Genomic DNA, 16,765 nt, shown 5'->3' with positions numbered 1-16,765 from the left:
TACCTATATATGCTATAGCTTACCTTTCACTTTTTATTTTATTATTAGAATGGTATAATTATTCTATTCTATTTTCCTCATTGATCAATAAAAGGAACTGGTAAAATATCAGGGAACAGGTTTTTGAAGGAATTGGTCCAGTGTATGACTTCCCTCTGTTTTTGATTCAACATGCATTTAGCCATTTATTATGTGTTCATGGTGTTGCAGATACTGTTGTTGATTCTGAGGATACGATGATGAAAAAGTCCTGATTCTTTTCCTGAAGGCATTCGCCATCCAGAGAGAGTAACGTCAGTAACAAACTACTGCAACGTAAGTGTTTAATAGCAGCTATTTCCAGTACTGTTGGGTATGAAGCCCCCTTTTATACTTCTTTTTACATGTCTCACGAAGATTTGGTGCACCTGAGGATTTTCTGCCTCCAGTCTCTCTCTCTAAATAGTGTTTTTTTCATTATTTGAGTCGTTCCGCCCGATGTTCGCAAGACGGTTGTTATTCCAGTCTTCTCTGAACCTTTACACAACTGCATGTAAAGGAAATAGGGGAGAATCTCCTTCCCAAACCTCTTGCAGACGTCTCTTGATGTATGAGGTGTTTCGCCTGTGCTCTGGCTGCAAGAGAATTTGTGGAAAGCGAATAAGCTGCTTTATCAGCCCTTGTAGTGGAAGCCGGCCCTGCCAGCTGGGAAGAAGCAGGTGTGGTGAGGGAGAAAAGGTATTGAGTAAATAACCAGCAGAGTCTGCCACAGTAAATCACGATAAAATTATGATACTTAATTTTTGAATGCATTAATATGATCATTTCTCATTGATGGTGAGTTTTTGATATTATGTGGTAGAAATTGAAAAGGGATACACCATTTATAATACTCAGTTACCATGATGGTAGATGAGTATAATAAATAAGATGGTTATTCTCCAAATAAAAGTTGCTGCCACTAATTCTCAGACTGTGGACAATTCGTGTTTACCATTGTCATCACTGTAGCCCTCATCATTACTGTGAATCGTTCTCTTCAAATAGCATTCATGTAGTTCTCTGCTCTCACAAGATGCTGTATTATCTTTCTGTTTCTCTTAAACAATGTGGAAAATAATGCTTTTGGAGAAATTAGTGTATTGGGAGGATAAAGGAGCTCTTGCAGTTATGTTCCACTGTATGCAATAGATGAGCTCCTGAAAAGTCATGTATACATTGAATATTTGTAAATCGAATCAATTTTAAATGCACTAGGGGGGCTTGGTATTTAAAGGAACATTGTAGTGAATCTGCATTGCCAGAACTCTCTTTCAAACAGATTCTGAGTCCCAAGTCCAACAGCTTTGTAAACTTGTATTTTTTTTTCATGTCGAGCTATTCTTAAATTAGTTATGTGCTTTATGCTTTTTCATAGAAAAGTCATTATGAATCCAAGCTTGTCTTTATTATGATACTATGAACATATAATATCTAGTTATTTCATTGCTATCTTAGAATTATTGTTATTTTCATTATTGTTCATGCTTTCACGTAACTTATATTTTGGATTAACCATTTGGGGTGATTCAAATAATGAAATCACAGAGATGGGGGGAAAAAGCTCAGGAATCACATATCTAGTGGTTTTACAAAAATATAGTTTAACAAATGTTTCATGCTCAACACACACACACACATACACATGCACAGTCACATAGAACCTCAGGAAAACTATAAAATAGGGATGAAGCAGAAGTGAGGGGCAGTAGTTGTTCCAGCCTGATGTCTTCCTGGGGTCTCCGTCTCATGGGAGGCCATGCTCCTGTCACTTCCTAGTGCAGGCTCTGGAATCAGACTGCTGAGTTCCAACCCTGCCTCTGCCACCTATGAAGGAGGCCAACTTGGGTAACCACTTCTCCTCTCTGTCTCAGTCTTCTTGTCAGATTGCAAATGCTGGGTAACAATAGTTACTCCCTCATAGTGTTGTGTGGGTGCCGTGAGTTAGTAACTGTAAAGCACTAGGAACAGTACCTGCGCTGTAGCAGGCACTCCGGAAAGTTGGATTTTATCATTAACCTCTATAGAGACACTTTCACAAAATACTATAACATGGAAAGACATCTTGTAAAATTTACCTATTTAACACCAAGCTCTCATTTTACCACTGAGTGAACTGGGGCCCTGAGGAAGGAACTTATTTTCCTGAGAGCCTGCAGGGAGGTGGTGGCAGGGAGGATGCTTAGCCTTGGGCTCTGGACGCCAACTCAAGAGGTTTCATACCGAGGCTTGACTTCACTCTGGAGGTTATCAGAACTTGACTCCACGGACACAAAGGCAAGACATGCCAAAGCTCCATTTAGAGCAGACTTTCTCAAATGGGGCACCACTGGCATATTGAGCCACATAGTTCTTTGCTGTGCAGTACAGAATGTTTTTTGGTAGCATCCCCGGCTCCTACCCACTACATGCCAGTAGCACAAACACGTCTTTGGACATGGTAGAATGTCTTCTGGGGGACAAAACTGCACATATTTGAGAACCACTGTGTTAACTGTAGAGAACCACAAAGGCTTTCAGGACCGTGAAGGGTGGTAAGCTCCACAGGAGGCCGACGCCCCACCCAGTGACTCCCAGGGAACTTGCCCTGTGCACAAATCTCCTGTTGTGTGGACATGCAGCAGCCTTTCAGGAAGTCTCTTAATAGAAGAGCCACACTGTACTATGTGTGTGAGCAGCGTATTTGTGAAATAACTACTCATCGGAATAATGCAGAGCTTCCTAAATGGGTTTGGATTTCAGGCTCTGAATATTTAAAACTGACAAAGGTTACTTATCTGAAGCCCACTGGTATCACAGGCCATGTGTGTGAAAACCTCTGGACGTTCAGAATTAAGCAAAATGGAATTTTTCTTCAAGCATGCGTGCTGGGACATTACTGACTCCAGATCTGAGAGTTCTCGAAGCTCAGCCTCTTCCTTTACCTGAGCCTCCCCTCCCCCCTCTCCCCTCTCCTTTTCTCCTTGCCCCCATCACATGCAGGAAACTCTTGGTTAAAATCCATTTTGTGTTCTTAAAATGAATATCTGTTGGAGGACACAAACTCAATTTATGGACTATAGCTATCAAAAAAGTGATAGATTATTTTCCTTCAAATGTTCTATCCCTTATACACTCCCATGCATACTATAGCCTTAAATTTTTTTTTATTGACATGATCTTTCTATGTAGGACATTTTAACTTACAAAGCCTCTTCATGTATATTACTGTATTTAACCCTGACAGCAATATTTAAGGGAAAGTCAATTCAAAGAAGTTAAGTGATCATTTCAGAAAGCCCCATCAGAAACAAAAAGAGCATTGCTCCAACTATGGTAGCACCCCATCCCCTTGTCCATGGTTTCCCTTTACGTGGTTTCAGTTACCCATGGTCAATAGTGGTCTGAAAATATTAAACAGAAAATTTCACAAATAAACAATTCATACGTTTTAAATTTTGCCCCATTCTGAGTAGTGTGAGGAAATCAGGTACCGTCCTGCTTGTCCCACCTGGGAGATGAATCAACCCTTTGTCCAGCGTTTCCACACTGTACATGCCCCCTGCCTGCTACTCACTTAGTAGCCAAGTTGGTTATCAAATCGACTGTCAGGGTATCACAGTGCTTGTGCTCAAGTAATCCTAACTTTACTTAGTAAAGCCCCAAAACCATTCGCACAACTTTTATTATGGTATATTGTTAGAATTGTTCTATTTCATTAGTTATTGTTGTTGATTTCTTACTGTGCCTAATTTATAAATTAAACTTTATTATAGGCATGCAGGCACTGGAAAAAACATAGTACCGTATTTTGCCGTGTATAATGCCCACCCATGATTTTGACCCAAACTTTCAGGGAAAAAAATCTTTGATATAAATTTTTTAATTCAAGATTTTGTTTGTTGACATTTATGTACTTTTTTTTGTATTATAAAGGAATTTTACCACTTTTTAACATATTATAATGCAATAAATTTTTTTGTAACAAATAATTACAAAACGCAAGAATAGATAAAAGGTACAAGAAATTTATGTACCTGTAACAACTTTATGATATTTACGCATCATAGAAGGCCAAGAATTCTTCGTCATTGCAAGTTCATCTTAACTTCAACAAAACTGATTATTGTATTCCAGGGTACTTTGCATATGGATATCATTATTGATTTCTAGAATTATACTTTTAACTCATAAGTATAAATAAAAGAATTAAAAACATTTGTATAGATATGGAATTAGTACTACCCATATATAATGTGTATCCTTATTTTCCCCTCACAAATGTGGGCAAAAAAGTGTGCATTATGCACAGCAAAAAATGGTATATATAGGGTTTGGCACTATCTACTCTGTGTGTGTGTGTGTATGTGTGTGTGTGTGTGTGTGTGTGTGTGTGTGTGTGAGTGTATTATATACAGGGCTTGGTTTCAGGCATCCATTGGGGGTCTTAGAATGTATCCCCCGTGGATAATGGGGAGATTAGATCCTCTGAAGCAAAATCCATATACTTGCACATTACATTTTCTTTAAAAATAATCACAGTTAGGGGTTTTATTTCAACTGTATTGCCATTGTCCAGAACTGTTTGGGAACTACTTTTGGAGACTGCCTTTAGAACCTATGGCTACGTGGGAGCTACATGAAGGGAAAGATAACCATGCCTGTCTCCCTAAGGCATTGATTCATCTAGTTGGGAGAGTCAAGGTCAAATTTAAGTGTAGTCTGGCTTCACTATCTCAGAAATAATTTAGGATACATTTATCAATTTGGGTGTTCCTGACCAACCAGTAAACCAGTCCTTATTAAACCTCCACTTTGGCATACTTACAAAACATCACGTATGATTACGGAACCAGAAAAACTTAGAATTGAAATTAACTCGAGAGATCATAGAATTCGGTGATTTCCAGTCATTGGCCAGTGGCCCCGTCAGTACTAGGTTTCCTTCATAAAATTTTTTAGGATGCCTGATGAGAGTGTAGATGCCCAGACGCCACCTGGAGGAGATAGTGATTCAGTGCCTGTTGGACAGAGCTCGTGAATCTGTATTTTTAACAAACATCTCTGACGACTGATGTGCAACACCACTATGGAACTACTGATGTGGTCATTTCCCTCATGTTATAAATGACCTTGCCCAGTGTTAGAAGTGTTAGGTGGGTTAGAAGACCTTGCCCAGGTCTCTGGACTCCCAGGACAGCTTCCCTTCTCCCACCTTGGACTGCATTTCACAGAAAGTATTCACCAAGCAGTGGGGCTTGTAATACCTGGTTGTCTGTGTGCACCTGCAAATCTCCATCCATAAGGGTTGAAAACAGTGAATGAAAATTTGAAGGTCTGGTGTGTCCCAGACTCTGAGATCAATTCTTTCCTAAGACAGAGAAACTATGAAGAGCTCCAAGCGAGGGGCTCTGCATCCAGTTAGTTCAACTTGTTGGTTCAGTGTGCAATATATTGGCTAATACAGGATGTAGGACTGTAACATTTGCCCTTTCAATGTGTTATGCAGACTTACTAACTCAAAATCTGTCAGACTCCTCAGAAGAACCAAACCATGTCGTAGTCAGAGCCACAGCAGTTGCAAAAGCTTGCCCTATCCCATGGATGTCCCACTCCCACCCCCATCACCCATGCACATGGGAAAAAGGACATTTTCCCATGTCACTAATGACTTCGTTGGTTGCAAGAAGGCCCAGATCATACTGAATATACAAAAAGGAAGTGATAACTCAAGTAAATGAAAAGTCTAGGCATATGACCACTTTTGGCCTCAACTTTATCAGGGCTCTGGTACTTTATCAGGTACCAGGACTGCTTCTGTCTCTCCTCTGTGTTCTCCCCCATGTGTGGCCCATCCTCAGACAGACTCTCCTTCACATTGAAAGAATGGGCAGCATGTCCAGGCTTGACATCCTCTCAACTCAAGTCCAATGGGAACACACTCCTGCTCTGTCAGCACAGTTTCTGTGCATCAACTCTGCTCTGGGTGGATCACAGTCCCATTGCTACCATGTCACCATGGCTGGGAAACACACCCAAAGAACAACCTGAGATGAGGATGAGGTGGGTTTTGTTCTTCACACGGAGATGGAGGTTCAGCAGTCTGAAGAAGGATAAGTGGATATATGCAGCAAAAGCAGCAGGCGTCCCCTCCATTTTTATATATGGTCCCCATTTTAACTATAGTCCACATTAATTGTATATCATTCAGAACAGTGGGAAAAAGGGGGGAAATAAAACATAGCACTCATAGCCTCATCTCTCAGGGTGATGATCTACAAATAACATTTTGTCAAGCTTCATCCTTTTTTTATTTGTGTAATTTTTATACAGTGGCAATCAGATATAGGTATAGATTCTGTGTTTACTTACCTTACATAATAAAAAAATTACCATAATGTGAATAGCCTTTCATCAATGATTTTGACGGCTGTATTAAAAAGCATCATATTTTATGTAACAATTTTCATTTCTCTTGTGTGGATCCACCCATCTGTACTTGATCTCTGAGATTGATCCCTCGTCCTGCCCGCTGTCCAATCTTTGGGGATGAGTTTGACCTCTACATAGTTAAATGGGACGGCGCTGTGGTCCAGTCCAGCTGTCCAGGCTGTCCGGGCTCAGCCTCAGCTCAGTGTGCTGCGCTAGGACTGCTCTTTCTGACTTGGGTTGTTCCTGGCATATCTGTTGTCTGCAGAGACAAGATTAAATGGTGGTTAGGCCCCTGAATCCCAGTTCATCACACCCTCCCCTTCCACAGCCTCTGTGTGCAATAGTGATGTGCTCATTTCTTCACAAAGAGCACACTGAGCACCTGTTATGTGCCAGTCATTATCCACTTACTGGGAATAGAAGAGCAAGTAAAAAGCTCTGTCTTCATCTCGTTTAGTCTAGTGAGAAAGACAGACATTAATCAACATTAACTATAAAATTACCACTGTGATAAGTGCGGTGAAGGAGAGAGACATGGGATGTGAGTGGTTATAATAGGGGAATTGGATCTACTCAGTGATGGTTTGGGAGGGAGTTATGATTAAATTGAGATCTGAAGGACGAGTGAGCAGTAACTAGCAAAAGTGGTGAGGTGGAGAAATAATTCAAGAACACAAAAGAATCTCCCGATTCCTTGACTTTCTGACTTAAAATTGGATTCCTTCTCTGGCACCTTCTGTAAAATATGTGGTCAGGGCAGACTTCCCTGAGAAAGCAATGTTCAAGCAAAGACCTAAAGAGGTTAGTGAGAAAGCCCCCAGGTTTAGGGGAAGGAATGGTGCGGAGAGGAAATTCGTGCAAAGGCCTTGTGGTGGGCATGTGTCCCAGCAACAAACAGCAGGAGACCAGTGGCTGGAGCAGTGGACTAAGAGAAGGGACATCTGTAAGGCAAGGTCAGACACGGAAGGAGATGGAAGTGCGGGTTCCTTAGGTCTTTATAGTCATTATAGGGTTTGTAAAGGAGTTGAGTTTACAGTTAGATGAAATTGAATTTGAGTGAAACGAGTTAAGATGTAGACTCACAAAAAGGTGTGACCAAAGTGACTCGATCTGACTTATATTCAAAAGAAACAGTCTGGCTGCATTGGGAAGATTTTGTATAGGGTGGAAGCTACAAGCACAATGATGCTGAGAGCATATTTATATCTCTATTTTATAGAGAAGAAGCTGAGGCTCAGAGGTTTTTAACCTGACTAAAGTTTAGTAATGCCTAGATTTGACTTGAACCTGAGTTTAGCTGATCCTTAAGTCTATGGTTTTTCTACTATGCTAAGATAGTATATTTGTGTGTGGGGCGAGGGTGCATATTAATTAGAAAGGTATGATCATACAAGACTGGAAATTTGGGTGTTATTTTTTTCACTTTTTCACTTAAGATGTCATCAAGTCTCATGATTTTAAATACTTTTTTCGGTAGCATCATTTTGAAGGCTTACACCTTAGTTCATTGTATAGATGTCCTGTCTTCAAATAACCTATCTCCTGTTGTTATTTATTTATTTTGTAATTGGAAACCTAAGAAAATATTTATTTTGGGAATATTTTCATCCTTTTCAAGGAAAAAAGGCCAAATACCCCAAGGAAAATATTTTAAAACATGTTTCCTGCTGAAGAGAAGTTGAACTTTCATATGTGAAAAATCAATTTAAACTTGAATGTTACATTGGCCTTTTTATTTTAAATTACTTAAAACAATGTCTTTAAAAAAATTACATTTTCACATTTTGTAAAATAAACATCAAACTACCCAAATGAATGAAGCGGGTTTGGAGATGCAGTCAGCACGTGCATGAAAGGCAATATTGTGTGTGGAAGTTAAAATGCCTCTATTTTCACATTAGGGGGAAAAAAAATCGTTGGGCAAATGTTCCTCTTTCCCCCTCTGGAACATTGGATCTTAAGGTTTTCATTGATTTGATGATGATGATTTTGTAATGTTCTCAATTCTCCTTTCTCTAATAGCGGCTTAGGAGTGTAATTTCTCCCCTGTTGTCTTACCTATTACTTTTCCTGGCCAATACAGAGCTCAGCCTTTCTTTCTAGACTTCTCAGGGTTCCCTTGCCTCCTTTACTCTCGCATCTCAAAAAAATGAACTTCTCTCCTTTCTTTTTTTCCTTCTTTAGAGTTCTCAGTACTGTGGACTTGAGAGAACCCATGTTATACAAGAATAAAAATCCTAAGTTTTTTCCTGGATCAAGGCCAGCCTTCAACCTTCTATGATACTTCCTATGGCAGAACTAGAGACAGGAAATTATTCAGTTAAACCTCTGTAGTTCACCACTGTAGCAGCAGCTAGGTTGCTTCTGGAGAATTCTTACCAGCCTCAGAGGGAGAATAGAGTTGTAACAAAGTACCAATTTTCAAGAGTATTCAACTGATAAAAAAATGATGCTTTTCTACTTGCAAAACAACTTGCTTTTGCTATTTTCTGATACAGAAGAAAAGTTCCTTTACCATTTTGGAAATCAATAAAGCTTTTTCCCCCATTGCTGTAGGTTATTATAGAAAAGAATGACCCATGTTCCTGAAGATAACTGTAGAAGACTATTACTGAGATGGAGCCCGCTCTGCTCTCCCTGTGGGCAGCCATCTGGAGGCTGGGGACTATTGGTCAAAGGAATGTGAAGAGCATCCATTCTGGTTTCTAACACTCAGGCATCACAGCCATTTCCAGTCGTTTGCAGCAGAGCAGTTTGAGTCAGCATTTTCCGGAACCCAGGGTAACGTCCCTCACCATTTCTCATAGCACACCATTATCAGAATTCATTCAGGGCACTCTTCTTGAGTTCTTTAGCGAGCATTTTACAAACCTACAAGATAGAACTGAAGACACAGCTCCTACCCAAGGAAGGCATTGCTCCCTGCAAAAAAGAGATGGTGCCTCCCCGAGGAGCTGGGTCTTATGGTGACCTTACTTCCTCGTGTGTAGCTGGGAGGCAGCACACAAAACTAGGGATGACTGGGCATCCATTAAGTTGGGCCTCCTCAAGTTGGATGTGTGCTCATGTACTCATTAACCACGTGACGTTGGGCTGGCAACTTTAACTGTCTTAGTTTCAGGCTCCCCATCTGCGAATAGGAAGAGCAATACTTCACAAGGTTCTTAGGAGGATTAAGTGAGATTGTGTATTTAAAGTGCCTGGCATAAAGCCGGACACGTTATAGGCATATGAATGGTGGTTGTATGCTCCTCTTCTGTTCCACATGCAATTCAGTCTATTCCCACGGTGGTAACATTCTCATCTCTTCTCGGTCCAATGACTTGACTGTAAAAAGCCATTTTCTTGCTTTGTCTATTCAGGCTTATTTCCTTGTCAAGTCTGTTTGGACTTTAACTATTTGTAATTGTTTCCAAATAATTAAATATATTAAACATATTATTTATTATAATATATTAATGTATTATAATAATATTAATGTAAAATTAATTTACCCTATTAATATAATATTAAGTACCATGTTTCCCCGAAAATAAGACCTAGCCGGGCAATCAGCTCTAATACATCTTTTGGAGCAAAAATTAATATATGACCCGGTCTTATATAAGACCTGCTATTATATTATATTATATTATATTATATTATATTATATTATATTATATTATATTATATTATATTTCACCCAGTCTTATATTATAGTAAAATAAGACTGGGTCTTATATTAATTTTTGCTCTGAAACACACATTAGAGCTGATTAGGTCTTATTTTTGGGGAAACATGGTATATAAAAACATACAGTTTCTAGGGCTCATACTAACTTTAATTCTAAACTCAATTGGAGACACCCACACTTACAAGATTATATAGGAAGAAGAGGTAATTTAAAAAATAAAGAGGGAGGGCATGTGATTTTGGATTAAACTCTCTCTGAAGTGGGAACCCCACAGTGTACTGTTGGGTATACCATGTGTCTAACATACTGTAACATGACACTGGACTTTTCATTGGAGGCATCCTACAGTGTTCTCCTGTCATGCTTAAAATCAACTAAAATGCTATTGTTGTTGTTGTTGTTGTTGTTGTTTTTCACACTCTGTTGAGGTAAAATCCTTCTTTCCAATACTTTATTTACAGAAGTGTTTTTTTTTGGGGGGACAGAGAGGGAGGTGAGTTAGTAAATATAGTCCTTTACAAGTATGCTTGTTCATTTTTATTTTTTAGGTTAATTTTATTGTTCTGTCCTGCTGAGATCTTTTGAATTTACATTTGTCCACAGACATATTAGTTATTCCTTGTAGTTTTATGTCACCAACTAATTTATTAATAAGCATGTTAATATCTTTAACCCGGTATCAATTAAAAACACATGCTATGGGGACAAAGGGAAGCAGAATCCTATGGTAAGTCATAGAAGAATGGTTTCAAAGTGGGTGCATTTTTAATTAAATATGTAAAGCAATATCAGTAGCACATTGTAAAATGCCTCACTGAAATTCAGACACGATTATCCATGATATTTTCCAGCTACTTCAACCTGCACTCATTTCTTCTGAGTGAACCCATGCTGGCTCCCAGTGATCTTCCTCCTTTCCTAAGTATTTATAAATCATTAATTTTCATCTTCTGCGAGAACTGATTTCAAGCTCACTTGCCTGTAGTTAGAAATAGCTGCAGCCCTTCCATTTTTCATGTAAATCAAGGAAACTCGCCTATTTTCTGGCATAAATACCTCTGCTAGTCTATAAAGTTTTTAAAAAAGGATTCAGTCATCCTTTTGCAAGTAATTTTTGCACTTTAGAAAAAAAATTGAAGCCAGAAATATTGGATATTTTTAGAGCATAAGCCCTCTAGGACTCTCTCATGCTTGAGGGTTTTCTGTCTCCTGTGCCCCTGGTCAAATAACTCTCCTGTCAGGCAGATCAAATTTCAGCCTCCAGAATGTGACATATCCATAATCACCTCAACCTCTTTCCTAGGTTAATAGTCCCATTGGAGTCCTATACTTCTAAGATGTCATCTCTTGCCACCCTTTTTTCCCTCCTTCATCTAAACTAATGCAGTGATATATATATATATATATATTAATATATTACATTTATAGCTATTATATGTAATACATATAGCTATTATGTGTGTAAACTTTTAAATTTTAGGCCATAAAAGATATCTGTCTTCTTTGTCGAGATTGGAAGCTGCTTGAAAGCAAGAACTCTTTCTTGTCCTTTCTTTTTTTTTTAAAATTAAAATTTGTTGGGGTGACGATGGTTAGTAAAATTACATAGGTTTCAAGTGTACAATTCTGTAATACATCATCTGTATATTACATTGTGGGTATGGCCATACCTCCCTGAATGTGCCCAATCATGTCTGATCTTGTCCTTTCTTTTAACCACTAAGTTCTCTTACATATATAGGGGGCAATAAGAAAGGTTTTCTGAACTAATCATAATAACAAAGCCCATCCTCTATTATCACATCATCACATACACAGAATTAGACTTCTGATGGCCCCTGCACTTAAAAATCAGTTGTAAAACTGGAACTGGATAAAAGCCATAAATTTCATGGTGTACACTTAAAAAAGATCAACTTTGTATTTAATGGGTTTATTTAGGATCGTATATGTTGTAAAAGGTAGCCAACCTCCTGAACCTGGATTAAACCATGAAAGATCTAACTGACTCCTGTAACTGAGAAATCGGAAGTCAGGGCTGGCTTCAGGCAGTGACTTGCTCCGATATAACCAAGAACTTAGTGTCTTTCTTTTTATTTAATCTGCCGTTTCAGCTTCATTCTCATGTTCTATGTTGTTTTCTATTGCTGCTGTAACAAATCACCACTAAGTTAGGGGGAATTTCTATGTACCTGTGAAACTGGAAAACAAGTTATCTCCTTTCAAAATATAATGGTGCCACAGGCATAGGAAACTACCTGTAGACATTCCTATTTCAAAGGGAGGAAGTGGAATTAAAAAAGGAGTTACTAGTCCCAAGCAACTTTGAAATTCAACTGGGCAAATAACATTAGGTTTCAAGGCCTAGAAATAATTCTTAATGGTTTGTGGCTCCCTCCTCTCGGCCCATGGCTCTGCCCTCTAGGTTCACATCTCTGCCCTTGGAATTACCTTTCCTTTCTTGAAGGGTAGCATATATTTGCAGCTGAATACTCTTACAGGCCTGTTTTCATCCCATAGGATTTTAGGAGTCTAATAACCTTCTTTCATTCTGTCTTATCTCTCTGTCTCTTTCAGTGCAAGCTGGCAATTTCCATTTTCAGTCTCAAGAACCCTGTTGATCTCCCATATATGTCTTGGGCATTCACACTTTTAGATGAAAGGTCCCTCCACAGATCTTTCTTAGATGATCCCTTTTCCACTTCTGGCTTTTGCTGAAATAGCTGGGAGGACCCATGCGTCACATGCCTAATTTCCTTAAAGAGCCCTCCATGTGCCTGCATACTCTGACCTTTTGCTCTTCCTGAGGCATGAACAAAAAGGTTGTACAGTCACACCCTTAGCTTCCTCTCCCGAGCACGCTTTCTTGACTGTGAATCTCCTAATTTCAGTATTTTATAATCTGGGTAGGCTGAAAATTTCCCAAATCATCAAGTCCTGGTTCTTTTTGCATAGTGTTTCTTCCCTCACTTTATTTCTTTTACTGTGAACATCAAGGAGAAATCAAGTCATATCTTTAAGACTTGAGAAATCTCAGTTAATATCCAAATTCATCACTTATCAGTTCTGCCTTTTGCATAACTGTAGGACACGCCTGTCCTAAGTTTCTGCCACTGTATCACAAAGCTCCTCTTCTTCTACTTTCCAAAAATGCGTTCCTCGTTTCCTTCTGAGCCTTCACCAACAGTACCTGTAGTTTAGGTTCCATATTTCTACCAACAGTCCACTCAAGGCACTCTAGCTTTTTTCCTATCATGTTCCTGAAAATTCTTCCAGCCTCTTCTTCCCTTTGCGGGATCCCAGTGCCACGTGTAGATTTTTAAATATTGATTACAGCAGCACCTCACTTCATGGCATTGAAATCTGTGCTAGCTTGCTATTATTCCTATAACAAACTACCACAAATTTAATGTCTTAAAACAACACAACTTTATTATCTCATAGTTGAGGATCTTAAAAAAAGAAAAAAAAAAGATTTTATGGGCTGGAATAAAAGTATTGGTAGGACTGTGTTTCTTCTGTGGGCTCCAGGAGAGAATCTGATTTTTACCTTCTCTAGCTTTCAGAGGCTATCTACCTTTCTGGGCCCATGGTCCCTTCCAGTAATGGACTCACTCTGCTATGACCCCTGCTTTCATTATCACATCTCCTTTTCTGGCCCTGACTTTCTGTCTCCCTCTTCTGAGAACCCTGTGATTACATTGGACTCACTGGGATAATCCAGGATAATCTCTGCAATTTATGATTCTTAATTTTTATCACATCTGAAAATCCATATTTCCACATAAGGTAACATATTCACAGGTTGCAGGCATTAAGACGTGGGCATCTTTGGAGGGGAGAGGAGGGTGGTCATTCTGCTACCACAGATTCTTCATAGCGATCTGATGCAAGCTCCAAGGTTTCTTCTAAGTTAGTACCTTATTGAAGCTCAGATGCGTCCACGATCCAGAGGGAAAAGAGGTTTCTCTGAGTAGTACGCCCATGAAAGACAGAAAGCATCTCATTTTCAGAAGCCCCAGAAAATCTCTCCTTTGCTCTAATTAGCTGATGGGTTCAGCTCTGAATGTATCACCATGAGCTGAAAGGTAGGCTGCTCTGCATGACTAAAGGGACTCAGGACCCACTTCCTCAACTTTGTAGCTGAGAAAATGGAGGAGGCGTTCCAGTGTGATCCAGAGCAAACAGTGTGATCTGTTACCAAAATAAGGAAGAGTGGATACTGGGCAAACAAACAACAAATAAATGTCAAGTGAAATACACCCCTTCACCCTATGACTGCAGACTAGCCAAGGGCAATGACTGTATCCTATTTATAGTTGTATATTCCATATAGATATCACATAGCCCAAATCTCTAATATAATAATTGCCTTTCTTAAGTTAATGACTAAATGGCAACTGTTCACTTGATTTGATCTGCAGTGTAGTCAGATTATAGCCTAACATGTACCATTTGACGAGATGTTACTGTTTTAACAAATACATTTCTAAAACATGATAGAAAGTATCTTTAAAAGTCCAATCATGATATTGGGAGAAGAATAGAAATAGACTAAGGTAATTAATTTTCTGAATTAAGCTTAGACAAGAAATGAAGTTCCATAATGAGGATCTTAAAGGAATTACTGGCTTTTAATTTGACTCATGCTCTTGAACTAATCTCAGAAAATCAATGTTCCTGTTGACCCCTTCCCCAAACACACACATACACAAATAACTTAGGATGCATGTGGTTTGAAGAGATATAATTAATGATTAATTTGCTTTCAGAACTCAAAAGTGTGTCTGTATTTTTTAACCAGATTAAATCCCAGGAGAGATTTAACTCTCAGCACTAAATGAAATATAGACTATGTGAAGAGCATTAATTATTATACTAAACTATCTCCTGTGGCTCCCATTTCTCTCCTCTTCCTATCTGATCTTTTGGTTTCTTTCCCCCCTCCAGCCCCCCCCCCCAAAAAAAAAAGGCTAGGTGGGAAGTGGACCTGACACCTCTGAGAAGAGCAATGAGGGGGTGCTGTGTCTCTGAAGTATAAATTGCCGCGCTGTGAATCAGAAAATACCGAAGCTGTTTCTCGGAGAAGACTGCGAAATCAATCTGGAGTCTTCTCTCTAAGAAGAAAGAGAGTGTGTTTGGGAAGTGAGGACCAGGAGCTGACAGAAGCTAGCTGTGGAACCAAATGAGCATCTACAAGGAAGAGAAGTTGATCTTTTGTAGAGGCTCATTGTTCCGGGGGCAGATGGCCTGATCCACTCAGGGCACAGGGGTCAAGGACCATATTAAAGGGTAACCTAATCATGAGTCGTACTGTGTGAGGCTGAGCAGAGTCCATTTAAAGGGGTTCAAACAGCATGGACCATTTTTCCTTCCTACCCTCCCAGTCTTTGTGGACATGCGTGTAGTGATGAGGACTTGATGATTCTCTCAGGAAGAGACTGCGACTCTTTCCTCATACTGTACTTTCTCAGCCAGTGGTTCTTTCCATTGTTTGGCAGGGGCATGCTTGAACTTATTTTGTGTATCTAATGAAAGCTAAAGATTCCCTCCCCAGGAAAAAGAGCATGTGCATAGAAGTCAGTCATTTTTTTTCCCATAAAGTTTCAGGATATTCATGAATTCCCTGAAATTTGTCAGCAGGGGCCTCCCAGGAAGATCAATGGACTCAGTTAGGGAGCCTGCCTCTGGACCCTGAGCCTGTACCTGCAGGGACCTCATCGTCAGCTAAAGGAAGCTTGAGTGTTTTAAGAAATTTGGTGGTTACCAGAGAGTTCCATTCGATGCTAAAGGGCACATCCATCTAAGCTGCTGTAGGAGGTTTTGATTTGGAGATCCCAGGATCTTCTTATTTTCTTTCCCAAGACAGGAAGAGATAGGCATGACTGAGCATCTAGAAACAGTTTTCCAGTTCTCACCTCATGGGGCTTTCCCTAAGGATGACTTTATCCTACCTTTTTTTCATGCTTTTCTCCCTTATTTTTAAGTAACTAATCACATTTTCTTCTCTCAGAAACTGATAAATTTGAGAGAGTGACAAGAAAGTGTGGGGAAGAGAGAGAAAGAGTGAATAGACAATGTAATACAGTGAGGAATGGGGGAAACCTGCAGCTGAAATAGCTTCTTAAAAGACAGAACTTTTACCAGAGTGGTGTTTCTATTCAGCATCCTTCCTCGCCCAATTCATTTGTTTGTAAGTTCTCTTACTCAGCAAAAATGTATTGGCATGTGCAATATTCCAAATCCTGTGCTAGATCTGTGAGGGGTGCAAAGGCGAATGCCATACAACTCCTTTTAAAGGAGTTTGAAGTCCTGCAATGGAGTAAAATATAGAAGGAAAGTCAGCTTATGGGAGCTTTCTGAAAGGGCTTCACTGTTCATTCTTCCTGAATTTCCTTCTCTCTCTCTCTCTCTCTCTCTCTCTCTCTCTCTCTCAATACATAGTATACATAATATAAAATTAACAGAATTACATTCACATATTGAGAGCTTTTTTAATAGCAGTTTTATAATTAATTTATCTTGACATGAATATTAAAAAACACAAGATGAACTCCAAAGGTACTAATCTGGAAAATAGATGTCATTTCATGACATAAATATATTATGTAATCTTTGATAAGAGAAAACCTAGAAAAACTTGAGGGGATTTATTTTTTTCC

This window comes from Rhinolophus sinicus, linkage group LG09, assembly GCF_036562045.2.
Source record: "Rhinolophus sinicus isolate RSC01 linkage group LG09, ASM3656204v1, whole genome shotgun sequence".
NCBI lineage: Eukaryota > Metazoa > Chordata > Mammalia > Chiroptera > Rhinolophidae > Rhinolophus > Rhinolophus sinicus.
This window is presented reverse-complemented; position numbering follows the sequence as displayed.